Here is a 19533-nt window from a genome sequence, read left to right as displayed (position 1 = left end):
CCGCCGCCGGGATGCGAAGGGGGGAGGCGGGGCCGCGGCGTCCCGCTAATCCCCCTCCCTCCCGCCTCCCCGCCGTTCCCCCGCAGCACGGCCTCGGGGTCGCCTCTAGTCCCCCGGCCCTTCTGGCACCCTGGTGTGTTGGAGGGTTCGCAAGGAGCCGAGGGGGAGCGGGCAGAGCCCGGCCCGGCTGTTACGGGGGAGACATGCACTTAGTGGGGCCGCACGTAGGGCTGCGGGCACAGCGATGGAGAGAGCCGTCAAACAAAGGGGCTGCGAACAAACGCCACCGGGAGCAACGTCTTCGAGGAGTCAGCTTTATCCCGTGTGCTCTGAATAGCAATCTGCTTACTGCCAGCCGCCGCGGTGTTTTGCGTGAGCTGATCATCTCTGATTTCTCCCTCCTACCGGCACAGCCGTCAGTTAGTTTCATCTCTGTCTTGTATCGTCCAGCTAAACAATACCATGCTGGTTGGGCTGTTTGTTATCCTTTATTTACCACCGTTTCTACTCTCTGCTGTTCATTTTTTGCCAAGTGTGACTCTGCCTGATAGAGCACACACCCCTTATTTGCCAGTTTGTCTGTCCTGTGAGTTTTCACATTCACCTCCGCAGAGGATCTTTGTCCTCTCCAAATGTTTTTGGCTGAGAAGCGCTCACCTGGCTTCTGGGTGAGCTTATCATTAGTTGCACAACCTTGCCTTGTGGCAAGGGTCTAAGAGAGCGTGCTTCCTGCTTTCCATGCAGGACCACATGTAACACCATTAAACAGTGGTCTCCCTTCAGCAGCCTTCAAACTGCTCAAAAGGGGCTGAAGGCTGCTTTGCTGATTTTAAGCTTTTGCTCATAAGGACAAAAGAGCACCAGTGCTAAGGAAAAGCAGGTAATACAGCATTTGGTATCACCTGTATTCGTTTGAGTTGTGCTGATCTGTGATTAAAGTATTCTTGTGACAATACAGTTGGTACATGAATCCCTTACGAAGTTAAAGAGCACTCTGCTAGGGTTTCTACAGCAATATGATAACTATGCTGTTGCATGTGTCCATTGCATTTCTGGGTGAGTTTAAGCACACAGGTTGGTCTTGCTTTCTGAATTTTCTTCTGAGGCACATGTGTATGCATTAGTTTAGAAATTGTCAGGACTGGCAAGAGTGTAATTTGGTCTCAAAAAAAATGGAGTATGTACAAGATACTAGCCTGAAAGCAACTCATTATGGCCATTCTTTAATTGTCAGCAAATTTGTTGCTGTCATGGCAAGTCGGTTGCTTTCATTCTTTGGAAGGATGGGTTAAAAGCATGTTCAGCCTAGCTGGTTAAGGCTACCTTCACTACCTAGTAAACACTTTTTGGCATTACAATAACAGCAAAATTTAATTTTCCCTGACCTAAGCTCTTTTTTCCTCCCCTCTAGCCTGGAAGAGGCAGGGTTCTGCAGATCAGCATGGGAGCAAGAGAGCAGATGAGTGTGATGAATCTTGTAAAACCCTTCAGGCAAAGCTTTGAGTCTGGTACTTATTCATGTATTCTGATTTCATTTGTCTCCCCTAGGTGTGTGGGCCTGCAGGAATCTCACATGCAGGGAACTTTCTTTGCCTGTGTAGGGTAGGGGAGTTTGTATTTTAGGTTACAAAATGGTACTTAAGTGGGGGGCATGGAGGGAAGGGAAGAGAAGAGGTTACACAGGTGAGAAGGTTAGGAAGCAATATCTTGAAGAAAAGAGTACTTATCATTATGACCCCTTTCCCAAGATGCAGTTCAGATTTAATCGGATAATCGAAGTGCACAGGTTCAGACTTGAAGATTTTGATTTTTATCATGATTTTTGTTTTTGATGTAATCATATAAGGGGAATGAGCATTAATTTGTTTTAATAGCTGTGAATTAGCTTTCAGCATGATGGGAGGTTGCTAATGCTACAGGAAATACTACTTTTGTTAGAATTTACATATTAGGGACTTAGTCCAGTTTCCATTTAAGACACTAAGTAGGCAAGGCCCTTTTCTAAAAATCCCGGAACTAATGGAGTCTGGTTTTCTCAGGTTGTATGGTCTGTGCTTTGCAGCTTCTGTCTTGGCTAGACCATTGATGAGGGTCTCCCCCATTTGGTTTCTCATGTGTCTGAACTGAGCACACGCGCATGTTGCAGTCCTTTCTGCAACTTACAGGTGCCATATATAACATCACTCTCATCTGCTCGACTGCCTACTGTTATTACACTTGTAAGAAGCTCATTATCTCTGTGACTTCTGCCTCTGTCACATTTCTCACAATCAGTCAAAAGTTAGTGGGAAAAGTGAAAGCAGCAGTTACATGGACAGTGTGATTTGCTTGATTCTTTTGGACATTACACTGAAACTAACAGTAAGAATTACAAGTGTGCTTAAAAAGAAACTGCGTTATGCTTTAAGGGTAGACTTTACATTCATGTATTTATAAAGAAGAAATAACTGCTTATTATTGTGATATAGCTAGGATTCTTTTAAAAAGATGCCGATACAAGATGTTCTTGATGCTTCTGGTTGCCTTTAAAGGTTTTTGATCTTCTTTACAAAACTGATAAAAACTCATTCACAAACTGAATTGAAAAGAAAAGAAAAGAAAAGAAAAAAGAAAAAGTTACATTTGCTCAATTAGAAAAATAGGCAAGTAAACCTCGAATGGTCTCAGTGGATCTGGGAATTCAATACAATTTTGATCCTGAAATTACAGTATCAAACTTTTCAGAAAATGACACAAAATGTTGAGAAAATAATACATTTTTTGAAACTGTGCTAGTTCTATGCCCTCAGCAACATTGTGAGATTTAAAGTTAGTAATCTGTATTTAACAAGGCCCACATTTTTATATGGAAAGAAAGGCTTGCTTTGGTCATTTTACACTGGTAGAGAAAATAATCCATTAAAATGACATTACAGTGGATGAACTGGCTCCATCCGAAACCCATAGCAATTCTGCCCTTTACAAAACATTTCCAACACTTCAGCTTAGTATTTGGATTGCAGCTCCTATGCATGGAGGTAGTACTTATTGACAGCAGTCCCATGGAAGCCCATCGAATAATGATTATGACCAAAGTTAACAAATCTGTGCTACATACCTAAACACTTCCATGAGAGTGATTGTAGGAAATCACCTACTAGAATAGGTCTTAATTTGTGTTCAATGCCATAGGGTTGGCTGCTTTTTTCTCTCCTGGTATTTGACAGTCCAAATACCAAACTGTTGATAAAACGAGGAATAATAAATATTTCATAGGTATGAACTGTATAATCTGACTACTTCAAAAAAAAAAAAAGCCCCAAACACCTGCTATATTTCCATGCATAGGTTCATCGTATTCATCAGATACCTGAGAAATGCAAATAACAGAAATACTCCCATAATACAGCAGCAGCATGGGTTATTCACATATGCAAAGCTTAAAAGGAAACTTACACAAAAGCTTCCTTTTCCCTAATAGGTACTGATTTTCAATAAATTGTTCTTGTGAACAGGTGAAGGTATCTGATGTGTGGGTTACACTTGCAAAAATACAGTAGTCCTTCTGCATTTGGAAAGCATCTCATACTGAGCATTTGAAACTCAGCTGGAAAATCAGCCTAATTCTGCTCCCATTCAAATCAATAGCAAAATTCACTGATTAGCCTCTTCCTGTGTGCAGTAAAGCTACTTACCTTTATCTTGGAGTGGCTCATACAGTGTGCTTTCAGCATAGATTTTAGAAAAGCTGAGCATTTCCAGCTGTTGGTGGAATTCAGTTAAACTACTACTGACAAACGAAGTCCTGAGTCGGACCTATTTTACTGCCATGGATGCCCCTAAGCCGTGGTATTCCCTCCTGTATTCCCTCGTGAGCAGGTTAGAGGCAAAGAGCAATGTAGATGTGAAAGATCAGAGCGAGAGCTGACCTAAGGCAGTGCAGAGGAAAATTCAGTCCCTATATAGAAGTTCTCCCAGGAAATAATTACAGGTACAAAGCAGAGAATGTAGCCAAACAGGGAGGCATAACACATACTGAAATGATTTTCAGAATATCAACCAAGTAATTTCTTGCTATCGTTTCTTCTCACTTTCAAGAGTGCTGGGGCCAATAGATCAGCCGCTGGAATCAATGGAAAAAATTATACACGACCTAGTGGGCACTGAGTGAGATCAAACAGCAGCAGACAGGCTCTGAAGACAGGATTAAGAGAAGAAGCAAGGCTTCACATAAAGGAGATTTCCATGTTGAAAGTGGGCCACAGAATGGGTGCTGTAATGAGTCAACATTTTTAGGGTATAAATCAGCGCTCGTATAGAATATTTTTATTCAGTAATCTCATTCTTTTTAACAAACACAGGCAGCAGAAATTTGAAGTCCTGCCAAGTGTGAGTCAAAAGTAATTTGGGTTCATACTTATATGGAAGAGAATAGGCCTTTTGTCTGTAATTGTATAGAAGGTCCATAGGGTGACCCCGCATTAGAGAGGATGTAACTGAACAGCCTATAATTGATGAGGTTTCCATTACCATATAACGCAGTGCGCACAGGAATGAGATCACAGAAAAACCTTTTTTAAAGTGTTAAGTATTTTCTTGTACAACAGGATAAATTCATATTATAACATAGGAAGTACCTCAATTTCCTGGAACAATTCAATACATAGGTATATATATACGTGCCTGAAACTGGATTATTCAGACATCCATGAAGTGCATTTAAAACTGAAAAGTAATTGAATCTTGCAAAAGCGATGAACACTTTTTGTTTAATACAGTGAGTGAAAAAAATGCTGAGGTAACTGAGATAATTTTGATACATCCAACATAACTGGATGTAATTTTAAAAGTATCATGGTTTTCCACAGGAAAAAAAAATAGTTATTTGGATAGCAGTAAAAATATAAAGATATTTGTTTAAATTAAAAATAAAAATAAAACTACTGCAGTCAGTAGAGTAAAGGCTCTAATTCTACGAATAAGTAACCTCATTCTTAGTAAATTAACATCTGCATACTGTAATGTGTCCATGTGTAAAGTAGGCTACACGAGTACGATGTGTAAAACTTTGGATGGCTGAAGAAATAATTTGTCCATGCTGTTGCTCCTATTTCAGTCACACAGAGGAGCATACAAGAGGTCCAACATACGGTCTTTTCGGGCAGTTGCAGTGTGATGGTGTTTGCAGCAGGAGCAAGCCCCAGGCACACCTTTGTGTTCCTCTCCCCGCCGGGCCATTTGACAGATCCCAGGTGTGCTGTGCCATGGAGACGCTGCAGCTGAGCGGGGAGTGAGACTCAAGTGCAAGATTTGGCGTGAACCAGCACAGCTGTATAAATGCTGCAGAAGTGCTGCTTTGTTTCCTGGTGCTTAGAGGAGGTCAATATGGCATCGTGTGCTGCAGGCTGTTAACTAGGTGAAAGGTGAGTTTGTGAGGCCATTCTATAAATAAGCACACATAAAGAGGAAAGGATATGCTAAAAGAGCATTTGGAATGGAAAATGGCATTTGTTAACAGTCTTAAGGATTTGCTAAAAAACAGAACTTTAGATGGAACTTTAGTTTCTAATGTGACTTGGATACATATGATTTTGGGCACTTGATTCAGTCAGTCTGTCCTTTAAGGAAGCTCTGTGATACGTTCTGTGCTCATGCTGGAGAAACAACCCACTTCAAAAGAAAAAAAGATCAGTAGGCAGGCTGCACCTTTGTTAAAATATTTAAAATTTGTTGAAATGTTAAACATTTTGGCTTAGATCTAAGAGAGATAAGGTGAGAAAAAAGAGGGTTTTTTGTTTGTTTGTTTTCATGCCTTCATCATCATACAACATACATTTTAGATTCTTTTTTCATGTAGAAAGCGGCCTGTACGTTAGTCAACATTAGGTCAGCCTACCATGGAACTGGGTGAAGCCTTTTGTATTCAAAACACCCCCTGTCAGTGAAGACAACTGTTTCACAGAGCTGAGATATATGACCTTCTACAATTTCCTCTGACATTCATGCTGTAGAAGGTTCCCTGGTGTAAACAATCATTTATAAATGCAGTTTCTTAAATAAGTTCTTCTCTCATTAGTAATCCAGGTAGTCCTATCACTATTATTTATGTCTGGAATGGTAGCAGGTATCTTCTCTTTGTTTGGAATGAAAACATTTCCTAGTAACATATCTCAGAATATTGCACTTCATTGTTGTGCAATGAAACTGCCTATGAAATGAAAGTCACATAGCACAGAAAGAGAAGTCAACCAGGCCTGGATTGTGTTTTCATCTCTAACCTAACCCTAGTGTCAGCTTCCCACTAGCAGCAATGGAACGAGGCATTTCTCATTTTTCCTGCAAGGATTTCTCTGTTCTGCATGAAATCCTACAGCACTGTGTGTATAATGTATAAATAAATCTTTTTTTCCATAATTTCAGAGGGATGCAAGAATAACTTATGTGCTGAGCTAGAGTTAGATATATGAAGTGACCCTTCAAGTATTTGATTTATCTTAATTAACTTAAGATTCTGTTACTGGGAATGAGAGAGGATAAAGTGAGTCAGAGCTTTATTTTTACCGTTATGCATAAACGTGCAAAATGCAAGCATAATACATCCATAATGCAAGCATGTATCTTTAATAAATTATCACTAATACACAATTAAAATATAACTAGCTTATTAAAACATATAAAACAAGCATAAAAAGGGGTGGAAAAGATAAATACTTATTGAATTAGGAATAGTTTTGTCCATGAAGCCATATTTAGCCTATTATAGAGCATGAATTTCTGAATGTTTTTGATCTTGAAAAGCTGCCAGCACTTCAGATTAGCATAAGCCTTACCATAAGGGCATTTGGTCTACAAATTGAAGTACAAAGCAAGATGTTCCTTTTTCCATCATTCCCCTCCTCTGTGTGTATGCAGCTATAATCTGGTCCATATCGTTTATTTATTTAACAGAAGAATATTTTGGGAGGTACCCATTTTTAAAATAAAAATCTGGTTTATACATCCGTAATTTTTATATACACTTCTTCAATGTGATCTTAACTCAATAGATTTGACTTTTAAGACTCCGTAAAATGTCCTATTAACATAAAAATATTGCTATATTTTTTAAAAAAAAATGAGGTGTTAACATGTTTCAGTACACATTTTCCCAAAGGGACACGGAAGTATCAAACGTAATTCCCCAGACACTTACTGTTATATAGATTTGCTTTCCTGTCCAGCTCCAAGTGCTGGAATATAGTTGAGGATGTGAGGAATTTCACATTTGTCCAAAAGTCGTGGTTTTCATCTGTAATTTTTGATCAGAGCACTGAAAGACTTTTAAAAAGATTTCACTACTGTATATAATTTGAGAAGTTCATTGTATATTAACTTGAAAACAATTAGTCGCACAAAGTTGAAACAAAAAGAAAGCAGGATTTTGCCAGTTCTTATTTTCAGACACAAATTATTTTTTCTATCAAGGTTGTAAAGAGAGACCTGACCTACTGTGGAGACATCGGTGTCTCTTCTGCTAAGTGTTGCATATTATTGACTCCCCACTGAAACAGGTGCTTGGTCAATACTGCCCAACTTTAGTCCTTCCTATTTTTAGTGGATTTGTTTGTTTTTTAAAATAACAACTTGATTTTTCTGGATAATGCAATTAAAATTTCATTTTGTTGTTGTTGTTGAGGAATAAATCATGACAGCTGCATTCTCCTATCCTTAGTAGCAGTTTACAACATAAGAACATGTGAATGTTCCTGTTTCCCTTATCTAATGAAGGAAAAGCTACGAAAACCATTTGTACTCACTTGATTCAGGGAGGTTGGGGTTTGTAATTAAAAAATTAATCTTGCGCTACCAAGAAGAGATTCTAGAAATTTCAATTCTTCCCTCTCAAGGGTATTGAAAGCACTTGGAAATAACCAGCACATGTTCATAATACATGTTTGTTACATATTCTCTTTTGGGTTTGTATTGGGAACAGTAGGGCTAATTTTAAAATATTTTTTTCTTTCACTTGCAATTTCAATTAGTTGCCAAGTTTCACAGTTAAGAAGTAGAGTGCATTTTATAAGTGTTTATGAACCATGTCCAGTTTGCCGTATTAGTTAAGAATCTCTTCAAAATCAGTGAATCTTCTCATGTTAGTGAATAGTTTTTGTACATTACAAAGACAATCATTAGGTTGCCAATATTCTTTACAATTTTTTAAAATATAAATTTCCATAGCTCCTAGCTTGCTTTCACAAATATACACATATTTGCTTGAGCAACCATTGCACATTGAACAGTATTTTAAAGTGATACCTAAAGGTGTATTTGCTATTTGTGCCTCCTTTCAACATTTTAGTTGAAATTTTCAAATACAACTACCTAAGTTTTAAAATACATAAAATGAGGATATTGTCTACCAAGTGGAAGGAGATCATGTATAAAGTGGGACTGACCTTGCACTACTGAACTCTTGGAACAATGCTGGCATTGTGCAGACCTGTTGTGTGCATTTACACTTAGATTGTCTTCATTATATGAAGAAATATGAATATTTCCAGAATATGGAAAATGTCTGTCAGGAACTTTGGGAAGGGCATGGAAGGAAGGTGATGAAGAAAGTGGGCAGAGAAGCCACAATCCACTGCTGTAGCTGTTGGCAAAAGAAACTGCTTTCTTACAATCTGCATTGTTGGCTTAATCATCTCTCATTCTTTCCTGACTTCTGACTGGTGTCCCTTCCTATCTCTTCTGATCCCTCTTGTCCCATCATGATTTCCTCATTGCTATTTTTTGATAATCTATTGGCATTGTGGAATTACACATTCCAATTTAATAATTTCATGTTTAGTCATCTCGTTTGGGATAATGATTTTTCATTAGGTAAAAAATGAAAATTAAACTCATTGGATTATGAAAACCCAAGGATTTTTGCTATGGATATAGTTATACAAAAGATATGTAGTGACTTCTTATGTTTTTATGTTGATCTGCTTAGCACACCTTTTTTTTTTTTTTTGTAAATAAAATAAACACTGAGTACACATTACTTTCTGGATATTAGACTTGCAAATTTTTTTTATTTTGCCCAATGCATCCTGGTGTGTAACTAAATCCTGCTAGACTAAATACACAGGTTTTATTAACTAGAAATACTAAGTTTATTAATTGTAAGTTCCCCAAACCTCTTGTTTTTAATATTATTCTTGTCCTGTTTTGGAAACAGGTTCGAGTTTTGCTATTAGTTTCAACAGAATCTTTGTTTGGCCATTAGATATCAAACACGTAACTCCTGTTTGGAACTGTAGGAGATGGACTTGCAACTCAGATCATGAGTAGTTCATGTTTGCGCCTTCTTTTTTCTGTACACATAGATTTTTCTTCCCGAAGCTTCCTTCCAAATTTCCTAGAACCCAGGAAAAGTAAAAAGCAGGAGAAAAACTTACTTCTGCAGGATTTAACTACAAGCCATCTTCTGGAGTAACAGTTTCATTGTTCAGATTTCTTTACTGTCCTTTGTCTGTACCTCTGGTACTTCTGAGGCTGTGTTGCACATTTGCTGGGAAAAAAAAAAAAGCACCACTAAAAAAAAAAAAAAGCTAAGTCAAACAAACATATTTTTTAGCCAGATTTTATTCCTGATCTGGTTCGTTGCACAGCCACACAAAAACCAGAATGGGTTGTCATGAATGTGGAAATAAGGGGCTGTTAGTGTGCTGTAAACTTAAATAAGAAAGTATTAACATGTAGATAATGAAAAATGCAGGATTCATAGAAGCAATTAATTGATGATGCTGTAAATGCTCTGAAACACACATAAGCAAATGGGAGACTAGAAAAAAAAAAAGATAAACAATAAGTTCAGGAATATGTTTGTATATAACCTGTATATTTTAACTATATCATGCTGATGCAAACTACTCCAGCCTAATTAGCTATGGAGATATGCAGGAAAACATTAAATAATACTAAAATGTAAAATGGAAAAGTACAGAGTGTATGATGTAATAGATAAGAATGGAATACAAAGACTTCAGACATGAGACTTTCAGTATACAAAGCTTATACTGTAATGTTATGTAAATAGCATAATCTACTCACCTTTATTGTAATTTAGGAACATCAAAACATCTCTGAGACAAAGTAAGGGTGGTATAATCACATAAAATATGTACCAGTACTTCATTTAAACATAAACATGTATAGCATTGTTCTGTAAGTATTATAGGACACATTTCTGTCTGTAAGATAAAACTGGTAGTATACTTTTAATATCTTGTGCGAGAAACAAAGAGAAAGAGGAAAAATGATACATAATATTTTCTCAGTGCTGATAGATTTAAGTCTGTAAGTTCATACTGACATGTATAGAAATAAGTTTCTTTGTTATTCAAAACATAACACACTTCTTCACACTTCTTTAACACTTCGAATTATAATAATAAAGCCAGCAGATGTAATTAGATTTATACTGCCCTTGAGGGGAGTGGATCAAATTCTGCTCAGTGTTAGAACATGTAACATTGAAGTTCTGGCAGTTACCGGAGATTTTGCAGCACTGGAGTCCTGCCGCACTCACTGAGGGCTAATTTTTGGGCAGTTTTAAAATGAGAAGGAGGAAATACATATCTAGGTGTAACATCCATATGTTTGCAACATAACCCTGTGTTCCCTGTACTCTCCACATTCTATTTTTTGAGGCATATACGCAGACATTTTAGTTAAAAAGCCAGTTGTATCTTAACACACTCTCTGAAGGTGTTGGGAAGCCAGTAATGCATGACCTCTCCAAGCAAATGAGGTTTTGGGGGCTCAGGGACCGATTTGGCTAAAATTCTTGCTAATTTAAAAGGAGGATTGTGATTAGTTTCATGGTTCGTTGAATCTGTGTAAAGACTGTGTTAAGCTATTTTTTAAAATATGGATGTAACTGTTGGCAAGCTATGGGGATGACTATAGTGTGCAAGGTAGCATCTTTGAAATTGCATATGCTTAGCACCTAAATCCTTACAGTGAGAGGTACCAGGCACACATCATTATAGCTCCAGAAGAATAAATAAATAAATAAATAAAAAACACAACAATATGCTACAGTGAGGAAGATGAGTTAGGGTCATATTGTGCCAACCTTATTCACATTTAATAGTATTGTATAGTCTATTCTCTGTGAATAGTCCCAGTGACTTCAGTGGAACTCTTAATGGCAGAAGGGATTGTGTGAGCTGCAATGGTGCAGTACAACTGTCTTGTGGCCTCACGAGTGCTGAAATGCCCCAAATGCCCAGGTTACATGGGAATTATGGAGCAAATTCACAATTCTGAGGTCCATGGCTGTATGTGGTTTACCTTAAAGCATATGGACAAGTGGGTACTTAGTTTCTGCAGTAGGTAACCAAAAAAGAAGTTAGCAAAAGACAAAAAATGTAAAACAGCTTGCTTTCTCAGCTTTCTCACTTCCCAGCCCTCGCCCCCCCCCCCCCCCCCCCCCCCCAAATAAATCTTACCTTTTGGTGTAGAAATGAACACAAAGGAAAGAAAGAATGAAGGAGTTTATTTCTGTCACACTAGAAGCTTACAAAAAAAAAATAGCTATTGCATGAGCAGAAGCATTTTACAAATGTCAGCATATACAGCTTTGGTGGTATAGTGATAAGACTACATATAGTTAACATTAAAAGTTCAGTCAGTGGAGGTTCATATGATAGAAGGTATCATAGAACAGCTCAGGTTGGAAGGGGTCTTAAAGCCCATCCAGTTCCACCCCCTCTGCCACAGGCAGGGACACCACCCACTAGATCAGGTTGCCCAGGGCCTTGTCCAGCCCGGCCTTGAACACCTCCAGGGATGGGGCATCCACAGCTTCTCTGGGCAACCTGTGCCAGTGCCTCACCACCCTCACAGTGAGGAATTTCCTTCAAGTTGTTAGATGGAAATTTCCTGTACTCCTGTGCAGAGAAGGAACAATATCTGTTCCACTGAGCTGCTTTCAGAGTAGCTGATTTTTCATTTTAATTGTAGTGCTAAAAATGAAACAGGGAGGCTTTTGCTTTTAACTAAAAAATAAAATTAGTAATTTTAAGTGAAACAATTTCACCTTCAAAGTAGAATCAAGTAAATAAAAAAACTATATTAATAATCTGAAATGAATTTCTAAATAGGACATATTGAATTAAAAATATATTCTATGTTTTTCTTAATTTGAAGATTTTAGGAAAAAAATGTTGATTGGAGAAACTTTAAAAAGTGAGGATCATTTTAATTCCCAACAATTTAGCAAATTCAGTACAAGTTCTCAAAATGTTCTCTTGACCCATCCACATTTTTCAGGAAAATAAAATTCAGATCAAAAAGCTTCTCCAACTCTACTCCAATGCTGCAGCCCCTCTGGCAATGCTGAACACAGCTTGAAGAAAACAGAACAATGTTTTGCTCTGAACTTTAAAAAAATGAAATGAGTTTATTCTGTGTATTTTTTAAATATTTCTCTGTAAGTTACTTATTCTTGCTGACAAAGTAGGATGAAATATGACACCATGCCAAAAGCAAAGAGATGAAATTCTCTCTTTCAAAATTCCTTCCTATAGCCTCTTCCAGGTTTGTAAGGAGGCTGTGATGAGCTGGTCCAGTGGTGCCTGCTCTCATGCGGTGAGCAACATGCAACACCAAGGCTTCATGTTGATTACAAAGGATGTATACAATGCTGGATTGAATGGCAATGAAATTTGATCTAGATGAAGTGTGAAATCACAGTACATGTCTGTCAAAATATCAAAACAGCATGGTATGGTGTTTATGAAGGCTCTATTTAGGCTGTGTGTTGCCTTACTGAGGGCAAGTAGTACTGGGCCTAATAAAACCTCTGTTGGGCCTAAGTTACTAAGAGATTTTTTAAACAAAACGTGAACAACCATAGGGAGTTTGTATAGGTGCATGGTTGTAGTGCTTTTGCAATATGCCCTTAAGGTCAGGTTTGACATTTTGTAGAGACACAGCTTAAGGCACAGTCACAGCTGTTATGGATACTCTTGCTTATTCAAAATGGACCCCAAAATTGAAGATGCCAACTTTTAAAGATGTTTTTAAAGAGGTAGATCTAGGTACTTGACTAGAAGCATGGGAAAAGGGTCATGCAATAGGAAGAGCCTATGATTATTCCATGCTAACAATTTCCTGTTTGTCTGATTGAAGAGAGAACATGCTCTTTTATTTAATTTATTTGGACCATTCACTGCTTTTAATTAAGTAATTTATTGAGCATCTATTTGGGCATTATTTTGAGGTTTGGAATGTGAAGAATTACTAAGGTGAGAGTAGTGATAAAATAAGCAACTTGGGCCTAATTCTCTTCAATTTTTATAACCATTTGTACTGATGTAAAATAAACAAGATTTTTTTTTGCTAAATGGAATAGATTAGGCTTGAATAGATGTCAGTACAACACAAATCCCAAATTGCTTTGAAATTCTACCATTATTTGGTAGTGTTCTATAAATAATTTATAGTGCTATAAATGGTTAAACAAAGTAGCGTAGAAAGTCTCCTAGAAGCTGGAAGTAGATACCAGTATGATGGAAGACAGGATTAGAATTGTCTTAACAATAGAAATAATTAAAAACATAGGATACAGTTCAGTAGAGAGAAGTGAAGGATAAGAGAATCAGGAATAACCAGTTAAACAAAAAGAGGATGAGAAAACAGTTGGTTTCTTAAATCTGAAGGAGCAAATCTGGGTAATGGATCAGAGCTGAATGAAGTTTAACAAAATCATTTGTTGCAAAAATGAGGAAACCTGCACTGATATCCCTGAACAGGTCTGAAGCCTACAGCGATACTACACCAGGTCTGTATTTCACACAGCATTGCAGCTGAATGCCTGTTGTGGTTTAGCCCGGCTGGCAGCCAAACACCACACAGCCGTTCGCTCACCCTCCCCCCTCCCTCTCCGGGATGGGGGAGAGAAACGGGAAAGTGAAGCCTGTGAGTTGAGATAAGGACAGTTTATTAAGACAGGGAAAATAATAACAATAATAATAATAATAATAATAGTAATAATGTGTACAAAGTGATGCACAATGCAATTGCTCACCACCCGTTGACCGATGCCCAGCCTATCCCCGAGCAGCCGGCCCCCCCACCCTGGCTAGCCACCCCTATATATTGTTCAGCATGACGTCAGATGGTATGGAATACCCCTTTGGCCAGTTTGGGTCAGCTGTCCTGGGTCTGTCCCCTCCCAGCTCCTGCTGCACCCCCAGCCTGCTCGCTAGCAGGACAGAGCGAGAAGCTGAAAAGTCCTTGGCTTGGTGTAAGCATTGCTCTACAACAATTAAAACATCAGCATGTTATCAGCGCTCTTCTCATCCTAATCCAAAACATAGCACCCTGCCAGCTACTAGGAGGAAAATTAACTCTGTCCTACCTGAAACCAGGACAGATATCCACCCCTTATTCCATACCATTTATGTCATGCTCAGGTTACACTCTTTCCAATACCTTCTAATTAGTCACCATTTTCATCTATGATATATAGCAACCATGGTAGTGATGACATACAGTGTTATATGATAATTAACATACTACAATTCAACTCATGGGCTATTCTCACCCAATATTAGGTCCCCTTGAGGTACACACCGAACCTCCCCATTCTTTTGCATTACCCACCAAGTGCATCCAGGTCCCTGGGCAAAAGCAATCCCACGAATGGGCTTGCCTTTTCCTGAGGCAGGAGTAGCCCAGACTGTCTTACCCAGCATGTTTCTTACGTGCACTACAGGAACTTTATCCCCTTCTACAGTGCGTAACAGGTTTGATTGGGCAGGTCCAGCTCGGTTGGCAGATCCTCTAGTATTGACTAACCAGGTGGCCTTTGCCAAATGTGTTTCCCAATTTTTGAATGTCCCAGCACCCATCGCTTTCAGTGTAGTCTTTAACAGTCCATTGTATCGTTCAACTTTCCCGGAGGCTGGTGCATGATAAGGGATGTGATACACCCACTCAATACCATGTTCTTTGGCCCAAGTGTCTATAAGGTTGTTTCGGAAATGAGTCCCATTGTCTGACTCAATTCTTTCTGGGGTGCCATGTCGCCATAGGACTTGCTTTTCAAGGCCCAGGATAGTGTTCCGGGCGGTGGCACGGGGCACAGGATATGTTTCCAGCCATCCGGTGGTTGCTTCCACCATTGTAAGTATGTGGCGCTTGCCGTTGCGGGTTTGGGGGAGTGTGATGTAATCAATCTGCCAGGCCTCTCCATATTTGTATTTCAGCCATCGTCCTCCATACCAGAGAGGCTTTGACCGTTTGGCTTGTTTAATTGCAGCACATGTTTCACAATCATGAATAACCTGTGCTATAGTGTCCATGGTCAGGTCCACCCCTCGGTCACGAGCCCATCTGTATGTTGCATCTCTACCTTGATGGCCTGAGGTGTCATGGGCCCATCGGGCTATAAATAATTCACCTTTATGTTGCCAGTCCAGGTCCACCTGAGCCACTTCAATCTTAGCAGCCTGATCCACCTGCTGGTTGTTTTGATGTTCTTCAGTAGCCCGATTCTTGGGCACATGAGCATCTACATGGCGTACCTTTACAACCAGGTTCTCTACCCGGGCAGCAATATCTTGCCACAATGCAGCAGCCCAGATGGGTTTGCCCCGGCGTTCCCAGTTGTTCTGCTTCCATTGCTGTAGCCACCCCCACAGGGCATTTGCTACCATCCATGAATCAGTGTAGAGATAGAGAACTGGCCACTTTTCTCGTTCAGCAATATCTAAGGCCAGCTGAACAGCTTTCACTTCTGCAAACTGACTCGATTCACCTTCTCCCTCAGCAGCTTCTGCAACTCGTCGTGTAGGACTCCATACGGCAGCTTTCCATCTCCGATGCTTTCCCACCATACGACAGGACCCATCAGTGAACAGGGCGTATTTCTTCTCATTTTCTGGTAGCTTGTTGTACAGTGGGGCTTCTTCAGCACGGACCACCTCCTCCTCTGCTGATATCCCAAAGTACTTGCCTTCTGGCCAGTCCATAATCACTTCCAGGATTCCTGGGCGACTGGGGTTTCCTATTTGAGCCCGCTGAGTAATCAGTGCAACCCACTTGCTCCATGTAGCATCAGTTGCATGATGTGTAGAGGGGACCCTTCCTTTGAACATCCAACCCAGTACCGGCAGTCGGGGTGCCAGAAGGAGCTGCGCTTCAGTACCGATCACTTCCGAAGCAGATCGAACTCCCTCATATGCTGCCAATATCTCCTTTTCGGTTGGAGTATAGCGGGCCTCAGATCCTCTGTATCCCCGACTCCAAAACCCCAGGGGTCGACCTCGAGTTTCCCCAGGTTCTTTCTGCCAGAGGCTCCAGGTGGGACCATTCTCCCCGGCTGCGGTGTAGAGCACATTCTTTACGTCTGGTCCTGTTCGGACTGGCCCAAGGGCTACTGCATGAACTATTTCCTGCTTAATTTGTTCAAAGGCTTGTCGTTGCTCAGGGCCCCATTCAAAAGCATTCTTCTTACGAGTTACTTGGTAGAGCGGGTTTACAATCAGACTGTAATTTGGAATATGCATTCTCCAAAACCCCACGACACCTAGGAAAGTTTGTGTTTCCTTTTTGCTAGTTGGTGGAGACATAGCTGTTATTTTGTTGATCACATCCATTGGGATTTGACGACGTCCATCTTGCCATTTTATTCCTAAAAACTGGATCTCTCGTGCAGGTCCTTTGACTTTATTTTGTTTTATGGCAAAACCGGCCTTCAGAAGGATTTGGACTATTTTCTTCCCTTTCTCGAAAACTTCCTCTGCCGTGTCACCCCACACAATGATGTCATCGATGTACTGCAGGTGTTCAGGAGCCTCCCCCTGCTCCAGCGCAGACTGGATCAGTCCATGGCAAATGGTAGGGCTATGTTTCCACCCCTGGGGCAGCCGATTCCACGTATATTGGACTCCCCTCCAAGTGAAAGCAAACTGTGGCCTGCACTCTGCTGCTAGAGGGATGGAGAAAAATGCATTAGCAATATCAATTGTGGCATACCACTTGGCTGCCTTTGATTCCAGTTCGTACTGGAGTTCTAGCATGTCCGGCACTGCAGCACTCAGTGGTGGCGTGACTTCGTTCAGGCCACGATAGTCCACTGTTAGTCTCCACTCACCATTAGACTTTCGCACTGGCCATATGGGACTATTAAAAGGTGAATGGGTCTTGCTGATCACTCCTTGGCTCTCCAGTTGACGAATTAGCTCGTGGATGGGAATCAGGGAGTCTCGGTTGGTGCGATATTGCCGCCGGTGCACAGTTGTGGTAGCGATTGGCACTTGCTGTTCTTCAACCCTCAGCAGCCCCACAACAGAAGGGTCCTCTGAGAGACCGGGCAAGGTAGACAACTGTTTAATGTCCTCTGTCTCTAAGGCAGCTATGCCAAAAGCCCAGCGGAACCCTTTTGGGTCCTTGAAATATCCTCTTCTAAGATAGTCTATGCCAAGGATGCACGGAGCATCCGGGCCAGTCACAATACGGTGCTTTTGCCACTCATTTCCAGTTAGACTCACTTCAGCTTCCAATACAGTTAACTGCTGGGATCCCCCTGTCATGCCATAAATACAGATGGGCTCTGGCCCTTTACAGCTTGATGGCATTAGAGTACATTGTGCACCGGTGTCTACTAAAGCCTTATACTTCCGTGCGTCTGACGTGCCAGGCCATCGAATCCACACAGTCCAATAAACTCGGTTGTCCCTTTCCTCCCCCTGGCTGGAGGCAGGGCCCCTCTAGTCCTGGTCAGAATCTTCGTTTCTGTGTTTAAAAGACTGCCTGCTAGAAGTTGGAGCAGCAAACTTTTCAGAGAACCCCTTTCTCCCGATTGTTTTCTTTTGTAACTCACGTACCCGTGCCTCTAGGGTCTCAGTAGATTTTCCATCCCATTTTCTCATGTCCTCTCCATGGTCACGTAGGTAGAACCACAGGGTGGCGTGGGGTGTGTACCCACCATATTGTCTTCTTTGCACGGATGCGCGTTTACCCCTAATAGCCGAGACGCTGGTTCGTACAGGTGGGGAAGAAAATACACTCTCTTTAAGTTGGTGGACCTCTTCAGAAAGTTTCTCCAAAGTATTCTCTTTTAGTTGGTGGCCACTGGTTCGTTCAGGTGGGGGGGAATGTAAATTCTCTTTAAGTTGGTGGACCTCTTCAAAAAGTTTCTCCAAAGTATTCTCTTTTAGTTGGTGGCCACTGGTTTGTTCAGGTGGGGGGGAAGATAAATTCTCTTTAAGTTGGTGGAACTCTTCAGAGAGTTTCTCCACAGCCGAGACGCAGGCCTGTAGGGAAGAGGAGAGATTTCCTTCGTACTGCCGGAGTTGTTTAGCCATGTCACCCACTGTGGGATCTTCACCGTCTTTCCAGGATATTATTGCCAATGTGCTGGCCCATGTTGATGGTGCATTATGTACAAACTTCCGCCATATGGGTCGAGTACACTGGACGTCATCTGGATCTGTGGATGTTTGTGCGTCGTCTAGGTCCTTATAAATTACTTCCCGTACGGCTAATTCCCTCAGGTACTGGATTCCCTTCTCCATGGTGGTCCACTTGACTGGTAGACATACAAGTTCTTCCTTGTAGGGATACCTTCCCTTCACAGCTAACAGGAGACGCCTCCAGAGGCTGTGAGATCGTGCTCCATCTCCAATTGCTTTGTCAATGCTTGCATCTCTAGCAAGGGATCCCAACCGCTTGGCTTCCCTGCCCTCTAATTCCACACCATTGGCTCCAGTGTCCCAGCACTGGAGCAGCCAGGTGACAAGCTGTTCACCTATACAGCGACCAAAATCTTTTCGCACATCTCGTAGCTCACGCTGGTATAGGGTTCAGGTAGTTACTGTTGATTTTTCAACATCCTCATCCTCATCTTCATCCTCCTGCACACTTGATGGCCCAGCCTCGTCTTCTCCACGCCCAGACTTAGCAGAAGACTTTCTGCGTTCTAAACGACCTGAGTCTCTATACCATTTTTTCACCTTTTCTACAGGGGCAACTTGCACTGCTACAGCTCGCCTCTCCGACCCAGCCACAGGGTCTGCCACAGGGGTTGGAATACCCTCTGCAGGGGCAACTTGCACTGCTACAGTTCGTTTCTCCGACCCAGCCACAGGGTCTGCCACAGGGGTTGGAGTACCCTCTGCAGGGGCAACTTGCACTGCTACAGTTCGTTTCTCTGACCCAGCCACAGGAGTGGGAACGGCTGCGGGAGCTGGAACGGCTGTGGGTGCCGGGACGGCTGCGGGAGCTGGAGCTGGAACGGCTGCGGGAGCTGGAACGGCTGTGGGAGCTGGAACGGCTGCGGGAGCTGGAGCTGGAACGGCTGCGGGAGCTGGAACGGCTGCAGGAGCTGGAGCTGGAACGGCTGCGGGAGCTGGAGCTGGAACGGCTGCGGGAGCTGGAGCTGGAACGGCTGCGGGAGCTGGAACGGCTGCAGGAGCCGAAACCGGGATGGCTGCGGGAGCTGGAGCTGGAACGGCTGCGGGAGCTGGAACGGCTGTGGGAGCTGGAACCGGGACGGCTGCGGGAGCTGGA

The 19533-nt window shown here is 41.5% G+C and overlaps 1 long non-coding RNA gene across 1 annotated transcript in view; it reads left to right on the top strand.

Moving 5' to 3' along the window:
- LOC118245045 (uncharacterized) overlaps positions 1 to 19145 on the top strand; it is a 66009-nt gene extending 46864 nt beyond the window's left edge. The window contains exon 7 of the long non-coding RNA XR_007708254.1: positions 18989 to 19145. This is a non-coding gene — a long non-coding RNA (uncharacterized LOC118245045). The remainder of the gene's footprint in view (positions 1 to 18988) is intronic.
- Positions 19146 to 19533: the final 388 nt, after the last annotated feature.

Source organism: Cygnus atratus, chromosome 4, assembly GCF_013377495.2.
Source record: "Cygnus atratus isolate AKBS03 ecotype Queensland, Australia chromosome 4, CAtr_DNAZoo_HiC_assembly, whole genome shotgun sequence".
Classification (NCBI taxonomy): Eukaryota; Metazoa; Chordata; class Aves; order Anseriformes; family Anatidae; genus Cygnus; species Cygnus atratus.
This window is presented reverse-complemented; position numbering and strand designations above follow the sequence as displayed.